Source organism: Ambystoma mexicanum, chromosome 8 (genome assembly GCF_040938575.1).
Source record: "Ambystoma mexicanum isolate Mex_15411 chromosome 8, UKY_AmexF1_1, whole genome shotgun sequence".
Taxonomy (NCBI): Eukaryota; Metazoa; Chordata; class Amphibia; order Caudata; family Ambystomatidae; genus Ambystoma; species Ambystoma mexicanum.
This window is the reverse complement of record NC_090929.1, coordinates 873,761,562-873,779,419: the sequence shown is the minus strand read 5'-3', so window position 1 is coordinate 873,779,419 and position 17,858 is coordinate 873,761,562. Positions and strand designations below refer to the sequence as shown.

At 46.2% G+C, this 17,858-nt stretch overlaps 1 long non-coding RNA gene across 1 annotated transcript in view; it reads right to left on the bottom strand.

Annotated features, from left to right (window-relative positions):
- Window positions 1-718: 718 nt before the first annotated feature.
- The window catches only part of LOC138472525 (uncharacterized), a 67,893-nt gene continuing 50,753 nt past the window's right edge, over window positions 719-17,858 (bottom strand). Inside the window, exon 3 of the long non-coding RNA XR_011268623.1 lies at window positions 719-1,091. This is a non-coding gene — a long non-coding RNA (uncharacterized lncRNA). The remainder of the gene's footprint in view (window positions 1,092-17,858) is intronic.

Sequence of the window (17,858 nt, the reverse complement as noted above, 5' to 3'; positions counted from 1 at the left end):
GCTCCAGCAGGCAGGGAGTTGAGAGTGGGAGAGAGATGCCTGCTTCTTACAATACATAGCTCTGCTGGCCCTCAAAGGGTCACTAAAATCTTGGTAAGCATAAGTGACAAAATAAAAGAGAATTATCTAATTAGAGATAACATTATCATCATTAGTGTAGTGTAAAACCCATTTCTTCTTCATGCACCAGAGAACAGATGTTCTTTTGTTGCTGTGTCTATTAGTCACTTTTGGAAAGTAGGAGTTTGCAGTAAAGTGCCAGTTCTGTTTTAAGGTTGCATATACATTGTGCGTGCTCTGCCAGGTTTGGTAAGATAGAAGCCAGTTTCACTGGGCACAAAAGGCCTCATTACAAGTGTGGCGGTCTGGAAATAAGGGTGCCAGTAGCAACATACTGGCACCCTTTCCAGACCACCACACTACAAGTCTGCCTGCAGGGGCCGTTGAGCACCGGCAGATCTGACCTGCCAGGCGCACCCGTCCCAGTAAGCAGACTTGTCACTGACGCATCGCCACCGTTAGCAACAGTGTTGGTACTTCCATGTCCCCGGTATGGGGACTTACACTTTCCCCCACCTGATATCCTGGACCGCCGGGAGTTGTACTTTCCCGGTGGCACCGGAATATAAGGTAGCGGAAACTGTGCTATGAGTTTGGCGGCAACCCACCGGTAGCAGCGGCAGGTTACTGCAGAACTAGTAATGAGGCCAAAACTGTCTTTGTGGGGGAAGTTAAAGTCTTTGCCAATGCATTACACATATAAACGTTCTGACAGATTATGAAAACTGCATTTTTCAAAGCTGCATTTAGACTTTTCTTCCAATTTCTGGCCCATTTTATGAGATGCAATGTTGATGTTTTCTCTGTGAGAAAGATTGGGTGGAGGAAGGAGGAAGAAGTAAGAGAGAAGACAAATCGAATTTGACAAGTTCAGGGCTGGCTGCGCTGTGTGGTGAGAGGACAGACGTAGCTCTGTTGGACCAGGCTGCAGAAGGATGGAGCCGGGTATCTTCGCTGAGCTCCGGCAGGGAGCTGAGAGAATGAGATAGATGCCTGCTTCGTAAATGACATATCTCTGCTGGCCCTGCAAACTAAAATTTTGGTAAGCATAAGTGACAAAATAAAAGAGACATATCAAATTGGAGATAACATTATCATCATTAGTGTAGTGTTAAACTAGGCACAGAGGTGGAAAACCCATTTCTTCTTCATGCACCAGAGAACAGATGTTGTTTTGTTCCCGTGCACAATTAGTCACTTTTGGAAATTGGGAGTTTGCAGCCCTGCTATAGTACCAGTTAAATTTCAAAGTTACATATACATTGTGTTTGCACTGCCAGGTTTGGTAAAAGAGAAGCCAGTTTCAATGGGCATAAAAGAGGATTCATGGGGCCTCATTACAATTGTGGGGGTCTGGAAATAATGGTGCCGGTAGCAACATACTGGCACCCTTTTCATACTGCCACACTACAAGTCCGCCTGCAGGGGCCGTTGAGCACCGGTCCCGGTAGGCAGACTTGTCACTGAAGCATCAGCACCATTAGCAACTGTGTTGGTACTTCCATGTCTCCAGGAATGGGGACTTACACTTTCCCCCGCCTGATATCCTGGGCCGCCGGGTCTTGTCAATTCCCAGTGGCACCGGGATATCAGGTGGCGGAAACAGTGTTACGAGTTTGGCGGACACTTGCTTGTAGCACCAGCAGGTTACTACAGAACTCGTAATCAGGTCCAAATTGTCTAGGTGGGGGAAGTTAAGAAAATCTTTGCCAATGCATTAAATATAAACGTTCTGGCAGATTATAAAAACTGCATTTTTCTAAGATGCATTTAGACTTTTCTTCCTATTTCTGGCACTTGTTATGAGATTCAACGTTGATTTTTTCTCTGTGTTCATGTTATTCAATTTATCTAAATGAAGATAAAATGCCAGAGAACGTTATTGTTAAAGCCATGTGTAGTCTGTTCTTGTCTGATCTGTTTATTTTGTGATAGATGGAGTGTGGAGCCTGGTGTTTCTGTACCATCAGTGGCAATATTTAGTGTGATTGGTGCAACACTAAGTCTGGCATCGTCCCAGCCAAAGCATCCCATATAGAAGTGTATAACAGCAGGCTAATTTCCCATGCTTTAGCAAATGAAAATCAGACAAACTGTTCCACATTCCTGCATACAGATGAAAGGGGCCTAGAGAAAAAATGGTCACATGAGTTAGCTGATATGCACGAGAAAGTCCTGCAATCGGAATTCAAAACAGGGTGAGCTTTGTGTGGAGTTACAGGCCAAGTATGATGTGCACACGCGCAGTTGGCACAGAGAGAGACCGACCGCTGGCTGAGAGTGAAGCAGAGGTCGTTCGAAAGGATAGATGCCTTGCCTTATCAGAAATGCAGGCATTCCACAAATGTGGCAGTCAGTCCTCTAGGGAATTACAGGCACTTGAGTAGGAAGTATTTAGATTGATGGCTCCAAATAAGTGAAAGCTGGAAACAGTTGTTCATTTTAAAATTCAAATTACGGAAATAGATGAGATAATAGCCAAGCAAATGCAAAAAAGGTGCTGATTCAGCGCCCGGCAGAGGGGCGCGTCTAACAATTGCGGGAATAAGGGGGATGAGTTGGGACACCCCCAAGATGGGAAGGAATGGGTCGCTGAAAGCTATAGCCAGACACAGGGACCCAGCATGGAGGGGAAAAGGGGTGACACTATATATAAAATAATATGGACACAAGGGAAGTTGCTGAGTAAATGTGAGGGAGGTGAAAACGCAGGTAAGTGCACTCCATGTGAGTGACACAGATGAGCCTCAGACAGTAGGTCAGCTTTGAACAGATTGCCTGTATGCAGCGGATGAGCTAGGGGGGTAGCTGTTTTCAGGATGCTCATCTCCAGCAGGTCGCAGTGACTGGGCAATATTATCAAGGTCAGCAAGCCAGTCCCGGGAGCTGGGGAAATAGACCTAATCCAGGGAGGCATCTGCATGACACCAAGGGTGGTTTCAAATCACTCTTCGGCCAGCAGGTTGCGGAACAGGTATGTGGGATGGAGGGGTGCTCCAAGAAGAGCGAATCAGACGGTACGTTTTGGTGTCCCTGGAAAGCCCACATAGTGTCCACAATAGTGTTTGTGAATGTTATCATCAGGCAGGTGCAGTGTGAATGTCTCCCCTCCCACTAGCTTACAGTGGGCCTCATTACGACCCTGGCGGAGGACCATGGTGCAATTTGCACCATGGTCCATGGCGCAGAGCTGCCAACTCCGCCATGGGGGTTGGCGGACTCACCGCCCCATTCCGACCTTGGCGGGGCGGTTAGTCCCCAATCCCCATTTACCCTTCCCCATTCCCATTTTTGCCCCATAGGGTATAATGGGAGTGGGGAAGGCGTTAATTACGCCACCATAGATTACGGTGGCGTAATTAACAAGAGGTCCCATAGCGCCATGGATTTTTCCGCCTGGAAAATCCGGGCGTAAAAATCACCATGGCGCTACGGAAAGTCGTAATCTGGCGGAGAGGTACGCCATGCATTACGCTGGCGTAAACCCCTCTCCGCCAGGGTCGTAATGAGGGCCTGTGTCTTGTATTTCTTCCTTCCTGGTGCTGGCCAATGGTAGACGAATAAAAATCCAGAGGTCAGCACAATTACGCTATTACTAATTTAAAAATGTGTGTGGGGTCGAACGGGACACAATGTGGCACCACAGTGGGAGGCGATGAGTCGGGAGAGGACAGGTCTGTTTTGATCCAATCATGTCCAACAAACGTATGTCTAGCAATAGGGGCATGATGTATTCTAACCAGTCTGCTTCATGAGAACTGAGAAGACGTGAAGTTTGAAGTACAATTGTTTCTAACTGTACACACATTGTATTAGCAGTATAAAAATACCGTCTTTAGTGAGCCAGTTTGTGAGCTCTCATTTGCCATTTCTGTTCCACTGTTTTGTTTGATTTGTGCTTGCACAGCTGTAAGAAAAAGTGTTACTTCTTGCCTGGTATACTTGGACTACTTCTGGTAACGTATTACTTGTGAGCTCTAGAGGACCCCTAAAACATTATGGAGGCTCCAGCGACATCCTCAGTCCTCTCGGATAACTTACTGTATTCCGGCCGCCTTGCTTGGGCCAGCTGGTCCAGCGACCGTAGACTTGTTCTACACACAACACTGAGGAGACCCTGCAGACACCAAGTTCACAAAGGTCTGCCTTGTCCTGAGCACTGCCCGCACTCAGGGGAGGAGTGAGCCCACAAGGGCAGCTTGGTGCCAAGAGGATTTGAGGATGTCTACGACACGCGAGTGTAACCATGCAAGAAAGTTCTGTCTCGTAGTTGAATGCCCACGCAGAAGGTAGTCATAATATTTTATGGTGTCTAGGACACATCCTCAAGGTGTGTGGATGATCAGCTGCAGTAGTTGTAGATTTTAGTACACGCTACCCCATAGGGAGTGGACGTGGGTGTGGGCACCCCTGCATTAGAGCAGGAGAGTTGAGACTCTAGTAGGCAGAAGTTGCGCATAGCACTTGCAACTGTATAGTTTTGTCATTTAGGGGAGACAGGTGTTATTTTATTGTGTAGTTGTTGAAACAGTGTTTTGAAGGAGCAGGAAGTTCCATGCGCGTGGTAGTAAATGTTGTTCGTATTGCTTTTGTGGTGTTGACCAAGGTGGATAGGTTATCATCGACAGGTAACTTGTATTTAATAGTGTGCTTGGCATCCTGGCAGTGGCTGTGAGTGAGAAGATGGAGGTGACTCAGCGCCTAGCTAATAACATAGGTGAAGGTGAGCCTGTGGAGAGGGCCATTGCTAATCTAACCTCAATTGAGTGGAAAGGCCTGGAGAGTAGGTTGGTATATTGGATAAGAGTATGTGGGTGGGCGGGCCTGTGGAGAAGGCCAGAGCAAAAGGGAGAAATAAGGGGGAAACGGGTGACTGGGGGTGAGTGTGGGTGTTGCAGGAAGACGGGTACAAAAGGGGAAGGGAAGTAGAACTGGGAGAAGGTGCCTAGGTAATTTAGGGTTCAGAAAAGGGGCAGATGGGAGATAATGGTCCATCGAGCATTAGTGGAGAAGTGACCCCAATATCACAATCAAATAATAAAGTATAATATTCACTGGGTCCAGGTGACTGCAGGTCATTGTTTCCATGCGTGTCCCGGGGAGGGATATGTTCGATAGTAAGAATAGAGAAAATATGTTCTCATATTTATTAACAAAGTATAAAGGCTCAAAGTTAAAGAGTAGGCAGAATATATTGGGTCTTTGGAGACTGTTTGAGGAGAAGGAGGAGTCATTGACTGAGAAGGGGAACAGACAAAGCTCTGCGCCCCCACCCTATGGTGTCTATCCGGCAATACAGCCAGCGGCAGGGTATACAAAACCGCAGAAGGAAATCACATAGGGGGAAGGAGGAATGACAGGGAAAAAGAAGGATAGAGACACATGATGGGATGAGGCACATAAAAGGGGTGAGAGGAAATACTTAGGAGACATTGGGAAGAACAGACAACAGCAGGTGGATTCATTATTTAATGTAGCAGAGAGGGTAATCGAACAGGAGTTACAGAGGAAGAATACAGAGAAAAGGGACAAGGGGGATGGAAAGGAATGGTTGTCGGGAAGGAAACAATTCAAAATGGGTGATGAGGAACAAGAACAGGGAGAGGAAGAGTCCGAAGGAGGGTATGAGGATAGCATAGCCTCAGATGAGGAAGAAGTAGGGAAAGATGTTAGTGATGGAGAGGGTGACAAATGAACCCCCGACAAGGAGAGAAGAGGGGGAGGGGAGCAAAGGAGACAAAAAGAACGCGAGGAGCCCAGGAGGCACTGGTCAACCTCCCTTCATAGTCGAAAAGGATAAAGTAAAAATAACACTGGCTAAGGCAATAAAAGGGAGAGGAGGAACAGGGCCCAGGGCAAAGTAAATGCTGCTGTTACATAAGGGGAGAGGGGACGCACATTATATACCGTGGCAGACAATGGACTGTGACAGCCTAACATGCAGCTTGCACTCCTTTATGGCAGGGGCCAGCAAATGGCTACAATCACTCGAGAAAGAAACAGCAGAGGTGTTGCTGGCAGTAGGGATATGAAAGGTTTATTTGTGACATAATAGGGGAGCAAGCGGACAACATATGGGAGCAGGCGTGGTGCAAGGGGGTCCATGATGGGGTTCCATCTAACAACTGTGCAGTGCACATATGGGAGGTCCTGAGAAGCATGTACACATATAGTTATGACTTAGGGACAGTAATGGCACATAAGATCAAGCTTGACAAGGACCCCACATAATATATAAAACAGGTGCAGGATATCTGGACACAGGAATCACGAAGATGCTGGGACGAGTGCATACCCTTATTCTTACACATGCTGGTCACAGGATTTCCGACAGACGTCCACACATCGCTACACATGTTAGTAGGAATAGAATCCAAGGGATGGCCAGAGATACAGGGGACGATAGTACACCACTGTAAAAGGAAGCAAGAGATTGGGAGACAGGCGGCAGAGAATTCTGCAAAGGCATAAAACAAACTGGTTGAAAAGAAATTGCCACAATATACAATAGAGCTGGCAATTGTCATACCTGCCACTGCTGCCATGGCACCTGCCCGACAGGGAGGGTTTCCTGTGGAGAACACACCACAGCAGGGTGGTTTTGTGCTGCCACAGTATATCCTACAGTGGGGAACATCACTGCAGGGGAATTACATACAGGGGGGGGGTTCTTTCCAATGGGGAGTGGGTACCTGCAACAAGGAAGAGGAGGAAGATGCCAGGGAACAGAATACAGTGTTTTTGGGCCATGCTTTATAATCAGGAACATGGGGCATTTCCCGCAGACGCATGTCCTTCTGGGCAACAAGTTCAGGTACAAGAGATCCAAATAGCCCAACAGCAAGGGTTTGTCAGAGAAAAGCAGCAGTGGCAGCAGAGTCAGCCCCACCCAGCCCAACTGCAGCAGGGGAAGCTGCCCCTGCCGTAGGGGCCAAAGCAGGCCCAAGGGGGTCCGAGGGATTGTGGAATGGCACTGCTAAGTATGACGCAAACACGAGCACCACCTGCTGGAAGTACAGTAGTGTTAGGACAGAATGTGGTACCCCACTACACCGAGGTCAGTGTTGTCAGTGGGAATCCTTTCACTTTCTCAAAGAGTACCTCCCAACAATAGTGGGGCCTGTAGAGACTTAGAGTGTGTCCAGTCCTAGCAGTAACTGATGGTCCTGAAGAGGAACCTGAGGTAGCAATGGAAATAGGATTAAGAGAGTTCTCATTACTCATCGATACAGGAGCCACCAAATCTTGTATTAGTGAAAAGGGATTTCCGCTATGAAACAAAGTGGGGGACACGCAGGGCTTCTCTGGGGAGCTGGTGACAGTTCCATTAACAAAAGACTTACCACTATCAATAGGGACACAGCACATTGTAGCGCCCCTGTTGTATTCCAAAGACACACCTATCAATATACTAGGGAGAGACTTGCTGAGCAAACAACACCACAATATCATTCACGGAAAAGGGGATGGTGTGCTCAATGCCAGGCATCAATTACACATGAATGGCTGTGCTCCTTCTAGCAGCACATGCCCAGAGCACACTACGAAGCCAACCCATGTACCCTAGCATGTTTTTGCATTGGGTCGAGATATTGCTGAGGTGGGTCCCGGGGATACGAGGGAAGGTTTTCCGATTGGTGTCAGAATTTTTTGCCGACCGCAGTGCCAGAAGGAGATCACAAAAGGCACCACGGTAGTGTTACATCTTGATAATGCTGATATCAATACTCACACAACTGGTGAAGAGGAGGAGCAGACACATAGTTAAGGTTCTCAAAAGGGTTCCAGACAGACTATGGCTAAAAGAGTACAAGAAGAAGAGACTCCAGGACTCAGCGCCATCAAATATGTGTTTGCTTGATTTTAATGATCAATCACACAATTCATTAAGCCCTTGTACGGCGATTACATGTGTTTTGGCTCCCCTGAGCCTTTTTCAAATCTGGGCCGCGGGTGGGATGACCAATCCATAAGACTGTTGTCCATGTTCTGAATTGAATAAAGTAACGGGCGTCCTTGCCGAATTGTGTGATTGATCATTAAAATCAAGCATACACATATTTGATGGCGATGAGTCCGGGAGTCTCATCTTGTTGTACTGTTTTTGGTTGACGGTTAGGCTTTTCTACCATCCAAATCCAGTGACTGCCACTTTCATAGGACTGGTTGAATGGTCGGAACATTTATGGCCACTTATCAATAACTACACTTGTGAATATTCAAGGGATTGTAAGGAGTCGCCTGTCAGAGCAACTAACTCCTAAGCCATTTCTGCAACTATGGATAAAAGAGCCCCATTATGTAGGAGTATTAAAATGGGGTAGGGTCGGTAAAGATAAAGTTGAAACAAGAAGCGCTGCTGCCCCAAGCGAAACAATTCTCATTATCCAGAGAAGCAAATGGGGGGGATATAATCAACCCTACATGCACTGTAGCACCAGAGAATAATACAGAAATCAGCCTCACCATGCAGTAAAGCTATATAACTGATAATGAAATCAAAGGGTTGGTTGTGGACATTTATACAAGATGTACGCCCCCTTAATGATGTAGTTGAAGCTACATTTTCCATGGTACGGAATCTCGTTACAATATTGTGCAACATTCCAGCAGAGGCGAAGTATTTTACCTTTATCGACCTAAAGAATGCATTCTTCTCCATCCCACTACACCTAGACTCAAGATATTTGACAGCCTTTACGTATCGAGGAACCCAATTTGAACACACTAGGCTTATCCAAGGGTACTGTAAATCACAGAGCATTTTTAACAGATTGATACAAATGGACCTAAGCAACTTACAAATTTCGAGCACAGTGATACAATATGTTGAACATTTGTTGGTGACAGAGAGACTGAGGAACAATGCAGGGTCGACTTGGTGCATCTCTTGAAACTACTAGCAGACACTGAATATAAGGTAGATACGGAAAAACATCAATCCTGCCAGGAGTAGGTTGTGTACTTGGAGCAAATGATATCCATTGAAGGATGCAAGATAACGCAGGAGAGCGTAGAGGCAATTCACCTGACTGCACGCCCATGCACAGGTGAAGAGATGCTGGGGATTATGTAATTTCTGCAGGGCGTAGGTTTTCAATTACGCTACCTTTACCAAACCCTTTCTGCAGGCTCTCAAGGAGGCACGGAAGGAGAAAAGGGAAATAAAGTGGACATCAAAAATGAATGACAACTTCACAGAACTAAATGAAGCATTGGGCCATGCACCAGTGTTAGCCACCCCTAACTACAAAGAGAAGTTTGACTTGTTTTCCTGCTCCGATTCCTCAGTGATGACAGCAGTCCTCACCCAAAAGAAGACACAGGGGCACAAACCATTGGCTTACTATAGTGGTGTTTAGACCCAGTTATGCGTGGAAATTTGCCCTGCAAACAAACAATAGCAGCGGCAGCATTTGCAATAGGAAAGGCAGCGACAATTACCATGAGTTCCACAGTATTACTGTACGTGGAGCATTCATTTTTTGGCTATTTTGGAAAAGTCAAAGTGTACCCTGACAACACAGAGGGAGGGTGTCAGGGTATGAAATAATACTGACACACTCAGCAATTGAGGTAGTGAGATGTTGTGTGGTAAATCCGGCAACATTCATAGCAGAACCAGCAGAGGAAGGGGATTACTTGTATGACTGCGCAGTACATATGGACAGAATGGAAGGAAGCATCTGGGTCAAAGAAGAACAAAAAAAAGGGGCCAACATGGTCTTTATTGATGGGTCTTCACTTATAGACCACAATAAAGTACTGAGACATACTGGGGCTTTGATAATGAACTACACGAACGGGGAGTATGCAATAGCATCACAACAGAGGTAACCATCACATTATTCAGCACTGGCAGCAGAACTAGTGGCCATGATAAGTGCATGGAACATAATCAAAGGTCATGCAGCTAACATATTTTCAGATTTAGCTTATGTGACATCCACATTACATTAAGGATTAGCACGATGGGAGAGAAGGGGGTTTAGGAGAAGTGATGGGTCCCCAGTACAAAATGCGGGCAACTGATTGAAGCATTGAAGCTACCAGTTGAGGAGGCCATAATAAAATATGCCACCCATACAGGTGAGCAGGATCTGATATATTTAAGAAATTAGATGGCCAACAGAGCAGCCAAAAAAGTGGCCTATTTACATGAAGGGACCGTGAGACTGTACCAAGGTGCAAAAGAAAGAATGCAAATAATGGCAGCAGAGAGGAGAAAGGGTCAAGAACAAGAGGGGGGGAAAGGTTGTAGCACAATACCAATTGTACAATCGTATAAATAATAGAGCTGCAAGGACAGGCCCCGCAGGTGGAAAAAGTTATGTGGATACAAAGAGTTTGCTGTCTCTCACCTACCGATTTAATATGGAGGCAAAACAGCACAGGCCAACAAGTAATGCCACACAACTTGTTAAGTGTAGCATTCGAGCAATTGCAATATCCCACCCATGTATCCAAAGGGCACACTGCAGCAGAAATAAATGAAGGATGCTACGTTCCAAATCTAAACAAGTAAGTGGCAGAGTTTAAGGGGATTTGTGCAGTGTGGCAGAAGTTTTTGTCTGGCCATACTTTAAAAACTGTGAGAGTGACATTGCTGTGACCGGAAGGGCCCTTCCAGGCAGATGGGGACAGGTGCAAGTGGATCTAGGTCACCTGGCCTAAGCACCACCCACCTTCTTAGCCTTGCCTCTTCCTTCCTGCTCTTAACTGTTAGTTCAAGGGCGTCTCTCGCCTGGGCGTCCAAAGTGAAGGGCAGAGGAAGAAAAGGACAATTCCTGTTTGGTCCTGTTCAGACAAGGAGGACTCACGTCCGACCCCCTGCTCAGACAGCAGCTAAGCATGCTCCAACATGTGTTGTCTCCCTCTATCTCCACCCTCTCGGGCCCCTGTGGTGTTCCCTTGTGCCCACCTCCCTTCTCGCACACAGGTGTTGCTTGTTTTGCTTGATTCTTCTACCCTGCCCCTCCCCCCATCTAGCCTACTTCTGCAGGAGTCTGTCCTGATACATTCTGGTTTCACCATCATCGTCTTGTGGCCAATTCTGGATTTTACTTTTATGAACTTCATTGATTCACATGTGTCACCCTTTCTCAACTCTCCTGGTGGACTTCCTTTGCACCTTGTACTCATGGTGGCCCTGAACCATGCTGTGCCATCTTCATCTTGTATCCTGGCTTGCAACATTATGTGTTACTACTGACTTCTGCAATTGTATTCACTCTCCCCTCTTGCTTCTCTGCTCTTTTTGACGCCTTACTTTCTGTTCTCTCCTACTCTCACTTTTTGTATCTCCCCCCTCTTCTCCCCATACTTTCTTCTATGCACTTACTCTATCACAATTGTCCCTGGACCTAGTATGATAGCAACCTTATCTGTCTCCTCCCCCTACCCTTACTTGTTTTTTTCCTCCCCGATCCCCTCCAGCACTATCTGAAATGTCATCAGGCCTAGTACGGTAGTCTTCGGTCTGTTTCCATTTCCTTCCCATTCTCCCCCTCCCTTCCTTATCTATGTCATAGCTCTTGCATTATCTGAAATGTTGTCAGGCTGAGTACGATAGTTAATTTCACATTGTTAGCGGTCATGGCCTGTAAGAATGTCATTGTATTTTGCCTTGTTCCCTTCCTTGCCTTGAAGCGCTTTGAAACACATTGTGCCTCATTCCGAGGTTGGCGGTGAGGGGTTAACGGCGCTGGGAAGGATGCTGGTGCAGTTAACCACTTACCGCCGCATTACGAGGTCCTCTAGCGGGTCCCGCTAAGGCTGCCTGGTAAAACCAGCCGCCCTTAGCGGGAGCCGCTAAAAGACTGGGGAGCTAACAACGGGCCCCTATGGGGGCTCGAATGGGAATGGGGATGGGTTCCCTGAATGGGGAAATACCGGGTCCTCCAAGGTTGGAATGACCCGGTAAATCCCCATTCAGGGAATTCGGACCCGGTATGCTATAAGGTGGTAGCCATGGTGCACCATGGCTACCTCCAACCTCAGAATGAGGGCCATCGTGTATAGACGCTATATAAATAGACTATCATATCATATGGACTATTTTGATATGCAAGACAGATGTACCTCTTATAGGTACATGGTGTTCTGTCCATTTTCACGTTTTTTGAGGCGGGCACTGTGCTAAAAACGATGCGAAGTTGCCCATGAACTTCCGAGTCTGGGAGGTGTTTTCGAGGTGGGGGGGTAGGTTAGGAAATGAGATATGGGACCTCATTACAAGTTTCGAGGTAACCATGCCCTTAACAAGGGCATGGCTACCCCCAAACCCGGGTCCGGGTTCCCTGAATGGGGAAATACCAGGCCATTCCGACCTTGGAGGGCCTGGTATTTCCCCATTCAGGCAACCCGGACCATTCCCATTCCCATTTGATCCCCCATAGGGCTCAATGGGAATGGGGAGCATGCTTACAACGGGCCCGTTAATGATGGGCCCATTGTTATCATGTTGGGCCGCTTGCGGGACCCGATAAGGACGTCTGGTAAAACCAGGCGTCCTGAGCGGGTCCCACGAGCGGAACTCGTAATAAGGCGATAAGGGGTTAACGGCTTCGTCACCTTTACCGGCGCCATTAACCCCTTACCACCCTCCTTGTAATGAGGAACATGGTCTGAAAATGGGCAATATTTCGCCAATTACATTTTCAGCGAAATAACACACCTCCTGGGAATAAAACACAGGCTATGCACAGTGCACTGGCTGCAAGCAGATGGGATTGTTGAAAGATTAAACTACTTGCTTAAAGAACGCTTTGCAAAGCTAACCACAACATTGTGTGAAAATAGGCTACATTGCCTCCCATTAGCACGTTTTCCCCTTTGCAACTCTACCGGTGCGTTTTATCATTTGACTCTGCACAAAATTGTAACTGGTAGGAGGATGCAAGCATCTGTTCCTCCTGCACATTTCATATCAGATGCAAATAATACAGCAGAGGTTTTGGTTAGAAGAACTGCAAACATATTTAAGTGAAATGACAAATGCCCTCAAAGATGTCTCCTGCCAGGTTCAACGTTTAACAAGTCGGACGACCAACGCAGAAGAACAGACAAGTGCACACAGCAGGGAAGAATTCCCACAAACACAACTTTTCTACCCAGCGGACAGGATATTTGTCCGTAACTGCATACTTAGGTGTCGAGAAGCAAGATTCATCAGTCCCTATAAATTACTGTATACAACACCCACAGCAGTGAAGATTTAAGAAAAGAGGGCATGGATATAGGTTTCTGACATCTACAAAGACAACAGCAGCATCCCCACAGAAGAAGAATAGAGGGGTCGACTTGATGGGAAGTATTACCCAATTTTAATTGACATTTTTTACAGCTATGCATCTTTACAGAAAGCCCACAAGTTGAGAAGGAGGAGGGCAGGGCACAAGTGGGAGGAATGGAAGAAAGTACAAAGACGATGTGAAAACTGCAGGGATAGGGTTGTTTTGTTTCTTTCTTGTTTCGCTTTTCTTCTTCATCTGGTTTCTATTGTATAAAGAAAGTAGTGGTATGGCCACCGACAATGGAAAGAAGGCACCTACTAAGAAAAGTATATTTAGCACTGAGAAGTTCTATGACTCGATAGGGGAGGGAGGAGATATGGCATCTGGAAATGTATGGTATAACGAGGTAATGGCAATTGTTATGATACCAAAACGATTTTTGACACAAGCGATAGCCAAAGAAAAGGGAAATGCTTGATGCACCTGTCATTATGCAGAACCTGGGGCCTGTTCCAGGGACATACAGTGGATAGACAAAAGGGAACAGGTATATTCAGACAATTATATACAGCTCAAAAGCATGGCCAGGTAAGAGGCAACAAAGCATGTCATATTAGAATATAGTACACACGTGATACAAAGGAGGAAATTGGCCACTACCCACAGGAGAATATATTGCAAGAACACAACAGGGCATGATATTCCATGGTGCCACACCAGTTCCCTGATGTGGATGGTGGTTCAGTTTTTCACGGCGGGAAGTGGCAAAGGGCGGTGATGCAGTGCAGCGCAGAGAGGCTGGTGAGATATGAAGAAGGGGTGGTAACGAAAATAAACGATGAATGCAGGGGAATACATTATTTGACATGGATAGACAAAAAACACCTTCCACTCACACAGCATTCCTTGTGTTTCGGGCAACAGGGACCATCGTACTGGGTATGAACACTGGCGGCAGGAAGACGATGAGCATACCGGCATTGCAGAAAGGCATGGCAGCAATGATGCATTACATGTGGGCATGTGGGTCTAGAGCTTATGCTCAGCTGCCGCCAAACTAGGACGGGGTATGTACACTTGTAACACTCCACAACCCTGCATTGGTCATGCTCCGGTTGGACCTGCTAACATTTCAACAAACTTCCTACATACCGTCAGGGGGAAAAAGAAAATGAGCCGAAGAAGGTGAAATGTGAAGAAAGGCAATTGCCAAGAAAGGAAAGGAGCAGCAATTACATCCCAGCCAAATCATCATAGAGTCTTGATGGGATCCCACAGCACTTAGGACTTTTCAAGACAGCATTAGTCTTCTTCACCTCCCTACTAATTCCTAGGGTACAAGCAGCCACAAATGCCAAAGGACTGCAGATTACCCGCTACACCCGCTTCACACCCTCTTTGACATTGAATACACTTAGACACAGAAAAGACAACCCCACTGATTCAGTTTTAAAAATGCCTTTTTTCATATGCACTATTATTTGAAACAGGTTATGCGGTATGAACATTAATACAAAATAGCGGCTCTACATTAATTGCGTGACCAGTCTGTATTAATGACAAAAAATCCACATTTCTTATCTTACCCCAGACCTTAGGTCCCGACACAATGGGAAGAAGACAGTCTAAGAGAAGAAACAAAACAAAAACACACAACAGCAGGCCAGCTTTCCTTTTCTCCCTTTAGCATTTCTCCCTTTAGCATCTCACTTCAGCATTTATCATTTTCAAATGCTAAAAAGACACTGGGCCTCTTTACAAGTTTGCCGGTCCGGGCACTACGGTACCAGTAAGCATGGCGGTACCATAGTTACAGGACCGGCAAACAACGAGTTCTGCCCGCGGCTGCCATTGCGGCTGCCAGTTTTGACCTAGTGACCGTACCGCCACCTGCCAGCAGAGCATGTCGGATGCATCGGCAACTTTGATAACGGTGCCGGTGCATCCGGCTTCCCCATTCCCATTGAGCCCTATTGGGCTAGAATATTTTCCAGCGCACAGGAATGGACAATTACTGGGTCCGGCAAGGCTGTATGACCCGGCAATTGCCCATTCCTGGGCGCCGGAAAAAAAAATTGCGGCGGCAGCTGTGCCTGTATTACAGGCACGGCTACCACAAGCCTCGTAATTAGGCCCACTGTTCATAAAATGACCATTTGATCCTGACTACTGTAAAGATAAATTCAATTATCCATACATGCACCTCACTTTTACAATACTCACTTCCAGTTTGTGAGACTTCTGCACTGTTATCATGGGAAAACCCTCTGTACTTGATTATCAGCATGCAGGAGTATCTGCGAAGCTCAGCCACCAACGAAAGACGCAGCTCAAGGCCTCAATTTCCTGGAAAATCTTGCACTGTACAACTCTGGCCAGTCACTCGCTTGCCTGCCAGCTGCCTTTTCTCTACATTTCTGTCAGTTCACCTCCCATTCTTCTCTGAACAACATCTGACCCCACCCCTTCTGTCTCCTGAATGTATATACTAGCCCTGTCACTCTCACTAAACCCTGCCTTTTTCCTGACATATATCCATCACCTGAGCTGTTTGGCATTTCTTCCCTCAGAGAACAACCTCCCAGAGATTTTTGTATCTATTGCTTCGTGCAAAGCACAATAGCGCCTTCTCCACATTGCATATTTTCCTTCAGTTTATGCAATGACATCACAGCCAGCAAACTGCCTGCATGTTTTACTCCACTGCATAAAGCACCTTACTTTTGACATGTCATCTGAAGCATTTTGCACTGCTTCATTGAAGATCAATGGGAAGAGGTGTTAGTTGGTTAGTTTTTGGATTAATATATGCATAGAGCAAACTGGACAGATGACCTATTCACCCTGAAGCACTCACCACCAGAATGTGCATTTCCATCTTTAATGTATGCCAGCCAATTGATGTTTGTACTCTGTTTACTGCCTCTTCTGAATATAATGTCATGGGCCACTTGCTGCCCCTCATATACAGTATCCATACATCTCCAGTATCTCTCTTCTCCTACAGGATGAAAGGGCCTAATGCAGTTGTGTGTCTCAATGAATCCATGAGACAACAGGAGCTAGAATGTGAATCTACAACACTAGTAGAAATTGGGGATGGTCCCATTTGAATACTGGTGAATAACAATAGTTGAGAAGACATTCACTTGGAAGAAGGTACACCATTAGGGATGACAGTGAAACAATCACACTACACTGCTGATTTAAACAACCCAATTATTGGAAACATCCCTGAAAGCTATGTCACTTCACATGATGAACTGCCTGAGTCCTTAATTTTTAAACCTAGGGATATTTTCAGTGTTCAGTCTGTATACCCTTATGAATCAAAGGATGTGGTTTGTTGTCATCAGGATGATTGCTTCCTATTTTAGGTGAATGAACATGAGGGGGGAAACAGCAAATTGAAGTAGAGGCTGAAATACCAACATACTTGAGGGCGGCATCTCTAAAAAGGGATACTGCACACAGTTAGAAGAGAGTAGTGAAGTTCCTCAATTCTAGGATTCCCCAAAAGTCTCTAAGATGGTAGAGGAGCAAATTCAAGCTGCAGATGCTCACACCAATAAAGAGGAGAATGATCAGTTGAGAAAAATATTAGTGGAATTCAAAGAGGTATTTGCCAAAGACACCTATGATTGGCTACTGATTTACATGATGGGACACTGCCTGAAAGCTATGGAAAGGAGCCTACATTTGTGTGACAATAAAGGCTAACCGTGGCCTGTTTGGAGACCCTGGCTGAAATACTTCAAAATGTAGAGTCCAGAGCAATCATTAGACTTATACACAGTACCTCAAGCACACCTATATTAGGTGTGTTAAAGTCCAATGGTCAAAGGTGTTTTTGTGCAGACCTGAGGGTACCTGTTTGAAAGAGTCCAGTTCCATTTATTGATAAAGACCTTGCACAGATTCCAGGGTCACAAATATTTACTGCTTTGGATCTTACAGCAGTGCATTGGTGTGTGCACCTAGCTGAAGATATACAAAATCTATCTGCCTTTTCACTTAACCGACTACAGTATGCATGGAGTCATGCTACTTTCCGGTATATCAATAGTGGAAGTGGCTTTGGGTTCTTCCTGAAGAAAGCATTCCCAGATGCAGCCAAGAGAAAAACTGTGATTTATCAGTCAGTCAGTCAGCAAGTTTATTCGGATTAAAAATAAATCCATCAAACACATAGCAGCACAACATACAAAAGCAAATACAATTAATAAACCTTGTCAAAAAGTAGTGCATCAAAGAGTCATTTAAGGGAGAGGAGAGGTGTGAACCCAAGGATCCCGGCACCCTCAATAAAACACCCCTTGACTGGGCCCAGCCCCAAAAGTGTCTGACCGATTGCGACCCAGGGGAGTGAGGTTAGCCCCAGACAGAGGGTAAGTCCCCTGGGTCTGCCTCAGGGGGTGCTCAGGGCGTAAATGTAGTAGTGGGCTGATACAAATTACACTCCTCGGGGTCCCTCCCGCCCCTCCCCTTAGGCCCAAGACCCCATTCGCCACTCTCCAGTCCCAAAAGGTCAATTCCACAATGTCCCCTGAATTCTGGACCGAA